The 11,219-nt window shown below is 42.3% G+C and overlaps 1 long non-coding RNA gene across 1 annotated transcript; it reads right to left on the reverse strand.

Annotated features, from left to right (window-relative positions):
* Positions 1-1,424: 1,424 nt before the first annotated feature.
* LOC118576437 lies at positions 1,425-10,728 on the reverse strand. Its single transcript, XR_004943943.1, has 3 exons — positions 10,591-10,728; positions 10,196-10,379; positions 1,425-1,752 (listed from the first exon to the last, which is right to left on the reverse strand). It is a non-coding gene; the product is annotated as an uncharacterized LOC118576437 (long non-coding RNA).
* Between the last annotated feature and the right edge of the window lie 491 nt (positions 10,729-11,219).

An 11,219-nucleotide genomic window follows, 5' to 3' on the forward strand; every position in this document is an offset into this window, starting at 1 on the left:
CCCCAAGCTCTTCTACAGGCTGGAGTCCTTTAGAGCTCCTTTACAGAAGGCCCTTCATCCTCAATCACAACTTCCCAGCCTGAACTCCCCCAGTATCCAGGTACGTCCACTACCTCTCCCTTTGAGGCCCCTTCTCTGTCCACATGCTGACAGCTATCTCCCTGTTACAACGCAAACACACCCAACTTTCCTTGAGCCTGCTCTACGCTCCCTGGGGGACAGAGCACTCCTCCAACGGCTAGCTCCTAACTCTCTTCAGACCCAATGGATAGGACTTTATACTGTGAGCCTTACCAACTCCTCAGCTGGCAAGCTCCTGGGACATCACTGCTGGCACAATCTCTCCAGGTTCAAGCGGTCTTCTATTCAGAATACATGATCTGTCCAATAGCTGGGATCCTCCACCCTCCTGTTTTCCAAAATGACCAGTGAAGGGCCTATCTGCTCTTATGCCTTGTGCAACTAGGACAGATATTAATAATCTATTTTTTCCTAGCAACTTGCTTTCTCTGCTCCCTCAAGAAACAGATGCCCGAGGTTTCCAAGATAACAATTAACCAGATGCTCCTCCACTCACACCTCCTGAATGAGAGTCCACCAACTTCTCCAGTCACTTCATGCCCACAGGAAGTAGCCAGACTTGAACCAGTGCCCCTACACACAAAATGTATGTAATATTCTGGTGGAAGGTCTACCTCAGCTCTTGGCACCCTGGCATCCATAGACCCAAAGATTCTGGAATGTTCTGGTTGGTTGCCACCCCTCTGCCAGAGCCCACTCCCAAGGAAGTCCCACCAAACATGGCTACTCCGCCAAAGATATACAAGACACCTCAATCAGGGTATTTAAACTCCCCTCCCAAAACAGACATACAGCTTTACAGTCCCTCTCTCCCCTCTGAGGGAGCAGAGAACCATCTGGGATCACTTTACCCACTTAACTGGGGCTTATTCTAATTTGGCCTGATTTGCTCAGATTTGGATTGCTACATCAGCAGAGAAGTTTATCAGGGTGCAAAAACTTTTCACATGGCTATTGGGTTACATTTTCCTCCTTATTTATACATTGAATTGTGTGTTTCAAGAAGCCTGTTCACCACATAATTCTTTTGCAATAGAAAATCCCCTGATTTTGGCAACAAGAGGTCAGTTGAAGGGTATACATAGAATTGTAAAATCTGTGTTTCAATTTCAAAATATTAACTCTCACAGCTTCTCTTTTTCTAATACAACCAGACACTTGAAATTGGTATTAGTCAGAAAAGGTAAAGATAAATATTACTTGCTGGTCTGTAGTCACATTAGTTAATATCTTTACTGTATTTGTCTTCCTCAACTCCCTGGGTCAGGCCTGAGGGTAGAGGGAGTTAGACTATGATGAAACATAAGACTCATTAGTGATAGGGAGACAGGGAGAGAAAAGAATAGGTGTCAATGAAAGAAACTTTAATGGTTAAATTGTCTGCGAGACAGTCCATTTGATGGCAGCATCTACGGCTTTCACTTTCTTGACTTGGGTATGGTGGATCTATGGTGTAATGCCAGATACTGCCATAGCCATAGAAGTAGAGAAAATAGCCATATAGTGTCCTTTCCTTTGCAAGTTGCTTCCAGAACTCCTTTGGATATTTGCTTGATCCAGATAATTCACCAGTCTTGAAAAAAAGGAAACTGGTAGTGGTCCTGTGGACTTGCCCGTGGGCTGAGTCTCTTGTATTGTATGATGAATAACCTTTATGGAAGACTGGAGAGCCTGTCGTGAAGAGAAAGGAATGGTTAGAGAATTCTGCAAGCTTCTGGTCTCTGAGCCAGAAAAACAGTGTGGAAGACCTTCTAAACCCAGTCTCGTATGGGGAAAGTCCCTGCCATATGGGGTGCAGTGGACCCATGTGAAGCAAAGAGAAGGAGATCTACCGCTCTTTGCCAGACTCTAATGAGTTTTGTTAGTTTTTGTTAACATCATCATTTTTGCTTCTTGCACAGAAATGAGGTCCATATGCACAATGAAGTTCCCAATCTATCCCTTAAAACTTTTTCTATAAATTGAGAGATTTAGGATATGAAACTCGGGCCATTGTCAGACCCCACAGGTGGAGAAGGATGGAGGACCAGTTCTTTGAGATTTTAGAGGTATAATGAGTGCAGTTACAGTCAAGGTAGGGAATGTTTCTACCCACCAGAAAAGGTGTCTATAAAAATTAGCACGAACCTGCATCCTCCTCTGGCAGGCTGGGTCTATGTGAAGTCATTTTCCTAGAGTTGGTGGGTTGCTGGCCTCTCATTCAAACCCATTCCTGGGAAAGGGCTCTCTGTTTTAGATTTACTTGAGCACAAACCTAGCATCTGGCTGAGACATCCCAGTTTTGCTTTCTCAGCTGAGGTACCTGACAGGGAGGTTAACCTTACAGGTTTCTCTTTGGATGTAGAAACCTTTTGTTACCCATGCTAGAGAATGAATTGACACTCCCTGTTGTAAGAGGCTAGTTGAAATGCCCTGGCAGAGGACTATGGGGAACAAAGGAGCTGTCTCAAGGCTTTTCTGAGGAGGTGCTTAACTTTACCTTCACAACTGGGTAGACAAGAGGCAAGGGCTATTCTCAAATAAGAGTAGGAAGATAAGAACAAGTGTCAAGGCAGTGACAGGGCTCAGTATTGGGACTCAGAGTCGAATTAATTATTTTCTTCTTAAGTCTCAATCAGAAGAGAAGTCAAAGAAAGTCCCATGCTAGAAGCAGATTTCTTTACTGACCTCAAAGTAAACTGCAGCCATCAAGAGTTTCAAATTTACCTGGGAGGCCTGACTCCTTCTGCTAAAGGGGAATAGAGCTGTGAAGTCAAAGTAAAATAGTACTTCTGAGGTCTTTTTTGTAGCAAAGAAAATGTATTTTTGTTACCAAAAAACATGTTTTTTCTCAATGCTCATTTCAATACTATGTTGTAAATTAAGAAGTGTTTCACACATCAAAAGATTCCATTGGACACATTGAAGTAAAATCATAAAATACGCAAGGTAAACAATGACACAGCCAAATATATGGCCTGGTAACAGTTAAAAGATTGCCCACTCAGCTGAGGTGGCAGTGGTGGTGCACACCTTTAATCCCAGCACTTGTGAGGCAGAGGTGAATCCAGTCTACAGAGGGAGTTCTCCAACAGCCAGGGCTATACAGAGAAACCCCATTTCAAAAACAAACAAACAAACAAACAAACAACGTGGGGAAGAGAAAAATTACTCTGTATCCAGAAGAACCAGAGAGGAATCGTCACTTCTAAAGAAGTGAACTGAAAGCAGCAGATGAAATCTATGAACAAGCTGAGTAGTGTTTACTCAACACTGGAGCAGATGGACCACTGAGTTTCAATGGTGCCATTACTGGCTACCTGCAGAGGTATTGTGTACTCAATCCAAAACAATGAATGTCATGCTTCCTATCATGGCCAGTCAACACACACATCAGCATGGAACCCTAAAATTACAGCACTTACAATATTTACCTAGCTTAATGTAAACTATTTTAAGTGATGAAATAGTTATTTGTAGCACAAAAAGCCTATAGTGTCACAGCCTCCTGAACTTCTATAATTTTTCATTCTTTTTTTCCCAACTGAAAAGTTTTCCTGCTGAAGTACATCGAATTGGACTAGCATTTTACGTACATAATGTATTTTAGAGAAAAAATTAGGTTACCACCACAAGCCAAAGCCCTGATAATACTCCTGGGAAGGGACAACAAAGTATGGTCAGGCCCTGAATTCAGAAGAGCTGCCAGGTAACCATGGCAGCAGGAATCTCCAGTCTTACTATTTGTTGTAAAAATAATAAGAGGCAAATTATCCCGAGAATGGTTAGTAAAATATGATTGTTACTGTAACAACATCTGAAGCAGTATATTGCACCAGGAATTCTGAATAAGAATTCCCTGATGCTTGCTGTATGTTCACAGTGTCAGCAATGGTGACTCATAGACCAACATCATCCTCCTAAGGTGGAAGTCCCAAAATGGATGTGTGGTGCCAAGAGGTGGAGAAATCCCGACTGGGAGAGCAGTCCTTCCCAGGGTGGCAGTCCTGGGCATCATGAAGGTTCCAGGGTTGGGGCTTGGCACATTTGACAACATTATAAATACAAGGTAAATGTTGTGATTTCATATAGAGAGAGGGTTAGGAGGAACAGTAATGACAATCAAATCAAACAATTCACTTACCTATTACAGTCCCTGGAGGTTATATTTTATACCTTTTGACTAGCCATCTCTTTACTCACATTTGGCTAAATTTTATCAGCCTTTCAAAATACAAACACTTAAACAGTTATAGAAGGAAGTTATCTAGACAATAAATATCATGTGTGATAAACCTATTGTTATCATCATACCCAATAATGAAAACTTCAAAGTGTTTCCTGTGAGGCTAAGAATAAGGCATACATGCATACCAGTGCCATAATAATTTATAACAGTACTAGAAGACCTAATAATTCAATTAGACAAGAAAATGTAATAGGAGACTTCCATACTCTAAGGTGAAGACATAACAACTTTGAACAAGGGCATAAATCAAGTAGCATTGAGCTGAAAGCTTCATCTCTGCTGGACAGTATCTGTATTGCCAGAGGTGCTAAACATGCTGCTATAGAGAAAATTGATCAATGCCTTTCCTATCTGTGGACCCTGCATTCTGCTCCAGCAGTCTCAGTCAAGGTTTGCCCATTGATAAAATAGTGACATGACTGTAACCAGTATGAGGCTGGTTATATGCAGGTACATGCCTGGTGCTGTGATCTGATCTCAAGCTTGTGGCTGAGATCAGATCACAGGCACAGATATCATAGGTAAGGGAAGAATTTACTAGTGATGGTTCATTAAACAATTAAATTAACACAGAGCCCAATTGCCTTCTAAATGTATATATTTATACCCAACAACTAATGTTATTCTAATCCTGGTCAGAGAAGCTTTGTTTTACACATGGTAACAATTCATGAGAGATTCATAAATAGTATACTTGCTCAGAATAAGTGAATGATGAGTTTTCATCCCTAATTAGGATATCTATATCTTCCCCTCTGAAGCCCAAATAATGCAGAAAGAGTGTAAGGGCTAGGGAGTAGAGAGGGGAGCTGTGGAGCACTGTCTTCTGGATATGACCAAGCAATTGCAATCATGAACACAGCTGTGAGGCTACCTAGATTTAAAAAGACCTACATTTTAAAAAAGTCTAGTTGTAAAGAAGGAAGTGGGAGGGGACAAGAGAGGATAAGTGGGTGAATATGAACACAGTGCATTGTATACACTCATGAAACTGGCAAAAAAAATTTTTAATGGGCCATACAAGCATGAAAAGAAGGGGTTTTGTTTGTTGGTTGGTTTTTTTTTTTGTTTTTGTTTTTTTTTTTTTTTTTTTACTGATAACATGCTCTTCAAGCTAGAAAAATCGTAAAATCTATACTAAAAATCTGAAAGGACTAATAAATTTAAGTTGTAGGATTGAAAACAACACACATAATTTGTTCTCAAGCACTGATGAAAGATTCAATGAAAAATAAATTAAGAAAATGACTCATTTCCAAAGGCATCAACTAGAATAGAATATTTGGGAATGGGTTTAATCAAAAGGTAATAAATAAGCCTTTGTTTTGAAAACTACATGGTTAATGAAAGAAATTTTAGAAAACAGAAACAAGTGAAAAGATACATAATATAAAAAGATGGGGAAAAGACAAGTAGCTTAGGCTGCCTTGTACTCACTGTGTAGCCAAGGATGACCTTGAACTTCTTATCCTCTTGCCTCTGACTGCTAAGGGCTGGGGTTACAGGTGTGCACCACCATGCCAGTTTATGGAGCATCAAACCCAGGGCTTCTAGAATACCAGGCAGATACTCTACCAACTGAGCTACAGAGCCCAGCCCTCTAAATAGATGTTTGAAAACACATGGAACTAGGATCTCTTTAGATAAATCCTCTGTTGGGTGAACTTATTCTTATTTTACCAGTACTAGGATTTGATAATATGGCTTCATGCAAGTTAGGCATTTGTTTGACCACAAAGCTCTATATATCCTCAACTTATTTCTTGTTGTATTTAAAAAAAAAAAAAAATTAGAGAGAGAGTCTTACTAAGTTGCCCAGGCAGATCTTGAATTTTCAACCTTCTGATGCTAACCCCAAATATGTGAGGAGAAACATCAAATCCATGACTGTCCAATTAAAGCAAGCTTTATTTTAGAGGTACACCGGGACTGGCCATCTCACCCAAACAGTCTTAACCTAAGTTGGCATTTGGGAGAGCATCCCGTTACTGGTTGTTTGGGGTACTTTTTATGGGAAAAGATTAAGTTATGGAAAACAGTTGTAAGTGTATACAGGGGCAAGATAATTGGTTATTAGAAAAAATACAATGAAAGTAAGAATGAAAGCATTATCATGTGGAAGTCATACACAATGGGGTAGATCATCAGGAGTATAGATCACAAAATTGAAAACATTTTTTAAGGCAAAGAGCAGTCATACATCATCGGGTCATGAGTTCTTCAAGGCAAAGGGTGGTCATATATCATGAGGTCACAAGGGCAGTGCAGTTTTGCTGGGTACATTAGGTTTGGGAAACAGAAACATATTCTTGTAAAATATGGAGACTTACTAACAGTGTAGGTCCTGTTCGGGTTTCCCTCCTCCCTTGGCCTTCTAGTAGCTAGGATTAAAGGCCTGTGCTACCAGTCCCAGCTGTGCCTAGTAAATATTTTTCTTTATAGCCAGGATTGTTATTGTAACCTTGTAATCCCAGCTACTGGAGAGGCTAATATAGGAAACTCAAAGTTCAGGGCCTGCCTAGGCAACAGAGTGAGTTCAAGACCAGCCTGGACAACTTATTTAGACTCTATCTCAAAATGAAAATTAATAAGCCAGTTGGAGGTAGAGTTTAGTGATAGAGTACTAGGCTGTTATCTGGAATCCCTGAGAATTAATCTCCATATCACAAAAATAATACATGATATATGTGTGTGTATACACACACACACACACACACACACACACACACACATAAATATATAATAGATGTATTAAAACAATGAAGAGGAAATTAAATGAAAACAGTCAACTCTGAGCTCATGGTGTAATTATACTCCATATTTGCCTTAAAAAGTATATCAGGGTATTTGTCTTCATTTTGCCAGAGAAACTAAAGGAGACTGTCTCAAAACAAAAGACAAAACCAAAATTAGAAATGAAGAGAAATCAGACCAAGGCTATGAGTGTTTCTGTGAACATGGAAGGCTGCAAATTGCTCTTACTCTGCCAGTTGTAACTATGATAGGTGTGGACGTGGGGGATCTGCATATATGCTAGGGTCATGGCTAGGGCTCTATGACCTCTGCCAGAGGCCAACTTCAAGCACAAAACAGCAGCAAAATCAATCAGAACTAGAACTTAGGAAGAAGATTCTAGTACCAAGAGAATAAGACATAGAGGCTCACAGCTAGACCCAGCCAGGATGAGAGCTCCTAGGAGGAAGCAGCAGGGCCTGCCCTAGGCTACTGGGGCTGGTGGCATGTGACTGATGCTTGAGACACCTGCTCGAAAGCAACACCTACCAGGCACTAGCTTGCTACTGGGTTCTTGGTGTGGCTCACAGGTATCATCAGAAATCATATAACATTCTATGCCCAAGCCTAGGAATAAGTCAGGAATCCAGTTGCAGGATTGGCAGGAGTGGGGCTGAACTGTTGCCCATGTTCCATTCCCCTCTATGGTGAACATAACTCCCAAGTCACCACTGTATGCTTGCCCTTTACATCTTATCTAGAGACAGGGAAATGTCTCAGAAACCTGGCATTCACTTGAAGACACCTCTCAGTACTCTTCAGGAATCTCCCAAATAACCTGCATTACTATGCCACCTTGTGCAGAAACCCAATAAATACACTTTTTAAACAATTGGATAAATGAATACACAGAACAAAAAGAAGGGATGAGTGAATGCAATAAATTACTGAAGGAAATAAAATGGAAGGGCAAGACTGAGTAACTGAATGAGCCAAACAGTAAATGCAGGAATGAGTCAAGATATGTAACTAGAAACTCTCCGTTATAGTATATTATTTTACGGTGGGTTACTTCTGTTTCAGCTCTGGAACACTTGCCTAAACACACAAAGATGTATTCCATTGGTATGATGTAAGGAACATGTAAGGCCTAGGGATGAACAACCTTGGTCAGGAGTGATAAGCAATAGATTGACGTAAGAAAACCACAAATGGAGTAGTGATAAGCTATAAGCTATGTGTGGAAGTAGGGATAAGACTAGAAACCTAGCCAGGAAAGAATATAAAAGATGAAGTCCCAGACCCAACCAACAGAGCTCGTCAGGCCCTCGAGTGAGACGACTCTCCTCTGCCAGAGACGTGAGATCCTGTCCCCAGTGCAGACGTGGCTGACCAGGGGAAGGCTGACCCAAGATCCAGAGGAACAGACGTGGCGAGTACAGACCTGTATACCTGGAGAGGTACTCCTGCTTCCACTTGGAAGACAGGATAAATATTGCTTGTAATCTTACTGTGTGAATAAATGAGTGTTATACCAAGTCTGAAGCAAGAGTGATTATTCCTCCCCCGTAACTGGGGTATGTGCTCGCTACATATGATTAAATAAAATTATCTAACATGTAGTTATGAGGGTGAGTCAGCAACTAGCTGACAGGAAGCAGTAGGGAAGAGTCAGGTGGAGAAGGGCTTTTAAGTGGGGGCTGGTAGAAGGACTCCTGGCTTTTTGGGAGATGCAATCAAGGAGATGAGGTGGGCTGCTTGCTATTTAGTCTCAGATCTGTAGAATTCCACCTCACCTTTGAATATTGAGTTCCTTAGAGGGACAGAGATTTACATAAGTTCCTTTCAAAGCTTTAAAGAGTCAGTGCCTGAGGGAACAGAATCCCCTCAGGCTGCAGCCTTTGAGGTGAACCACTTTGGTAGCAGAGTTGCAGTTGCTGATTGGGACAGCCAAGGCTTAAATGGCAGCAACAGTTATAAAGGAAGACAACGCTCAGCCTATGTAGACAGCAGTCAGGCCAGTGAATGGTCTCAACTTCTTTGGTCCCCAGGTGGGACAATTGGTAACACCGGACTGGGGATCATTCAGCTGCTCAACTCTGCCTCAGACCTGTCTGGCGCCCCAGACCTCTCATGCTTCTTGTCTGCTTCCCCTGTCAGCACAGCTGGGTAGTAAGGGCACTCAGAATGGGGTGCTACTTCTGCTAGGCAGACCCCCAAACTTGAAAGGCACATGACATACATGAGAGTATGATCCTATTGGGCCCTGAGACCTGGGCTGGGGCCACTGGCATGACTGAGGCAATAAGGGTCCATAGGAGACAATCAACAGCCAGTGCAACACCTGCATAGAGTTAATCTGCTCCCTGTGCTTCCTATCCAAGCCTAACGTGGTCCCAGTCTCTGGACCCGCACACAGCAGCTGCCCACAGCCCTGGACCCATCCTCTAAAGACCAAGGAAAAGGAGAGAAAGATGACACAAGTTTAGTCGCCTTCAAAAGTCTCCATGGTCTACGACATGCAATACTGGCTCAAACATCCAAAATCTAGTGTCTTCTGAGACTTATAGCAATCTCTGAAGTGTAAAACCCTGTAATATTAAAATTAAATAGCAGATCACATACTTCCAACATATAATGGCACAAAATATACATTCTCATTCCCAAAATGAGAAAAGGAAACTTGGTGGGGGGAGCAGAGTGAGGAAATTCTGGACAAAAGCAAGACTAAAAAACTAACTAGAAGGTGCTAGAGGTCTCAGATACTCACAAGTTTGGTCCAGTAAGTGCAATGGTCATCACTGTGCCTGAGATGGTGAGGGCTGATGACCATGGCATACCAGCATGACACACAGGGAAGGTGTCACTTCTGTGGTTCCCCACAGGACCCTGGCCTGTTACTCGGCCTCACAGGAACAGTGCAACTAGGAGGCCTCAAAGGGCGCTGCGGGGCTGCAGAGGGGAGTCAGGAAGAACAGCACTTATGCTGGCTGCTGTTGGGGCAGGTGATGAGGAAGCACAGGCGCATACAGCCCAGGGAATCTTGAGAGATTTTAAGCTTTAAGGGCAGGGTAAGTACAAGTCCAACTGTGATTGGAAAAACAACACCCCAAACATGAAGTGGTCATGTGAGAAACCACTGGCCCATCTTACCTTAAATTCTTGGGGATCACTTCATAGAATTTCTTTCATTTCTCATTGTCTTCTGCAACTCAGAAAGGAGCACAAGGCTCTTCTTCACAATGATTTTGGTGATGATTTTCAGGATCTTGCTCTGTTGGAGCAATTCTCAAGTTGTCAGAGATGTCCTTGAAATCAATCACACCACAGGTCAAGTCTACAGTGAAGCAGAACAGAAAATGCAGGAAAAAGTTGGATCAGACCTGGTGCAGTTACCAGATTTAAAATACACAATAAGTGAAGGTCTTAAGAGCCAAGGACTATTGTTGTCTGGGTTAAAGACAGTCTCCCTGCTGAAGACCTGATAACAAAGACTTTCCCTATTATATACATTACACCCAGGAGATATTTAGGTACTCAAGTGTCACCTTAACACAGCTGTCCATGATGAGTACAAGACAGACACACAGTCTGATGTTCTTCTTCTTGATTTTTAGAAAGGTCAAGGGGAGCTTGCCAAGGGACGAAGAGCAATGCCCTGATTCTCAAGTGACTTCCTACGGAGAAGTGCTGAAAGAGAACCAAGCAGTGCATTTTAGGACAACATTGCCTCAAGTCCCCAAATCAAACAACTGACACAGGAATAATGGCATACTCCTGAAACCCTAGGAACAGAGTAGAAACTATGGGCTGCTCCAGAGAAAATAGCCCCAATACCAAGTCAACCTACAATGCTCTTAGCAAGAAGTGTCCCTCCAATCAGAAGCCTGCCCGTGATGACCACCACTGCACTTCCCACCAGAAGGGAAAGTCAAAGCACTGCCAAGCACAGGCAAGTCCCAGTAGTCCTTAGTGGATCACGTCATGAGGATCCATGGCTTTCAGTTCTCAGCTATGAAAGAGTGGGAAAGTTGTTCTCTCCCACCTCCAGTACATTCTAGACACCCTTCTAGTTTACACAGCATGCACTTGGACTGCCACGATTTGCCAGTCGTTGGCGAGACTGTTGCCGCATTTACCATAGTCCTCCCTGTGATGTCAGTAGCCTTTGTAGTCC

Source organism: Onychomys torridus, unplaced genomic scaffold (genome assembly GCF_903995425.1).
Source record: "Onychomys torridus unplaced genomic scaffold, mOncTor1.1, whole genome shotgun sequence".
In the NCBI taxonomy this organism is placed as follows: Eukaryota; Metazoa; Chordata; class Mammalia; order Rodentia; family Cricetidae; genus Onychomys; species Onychomys torridus.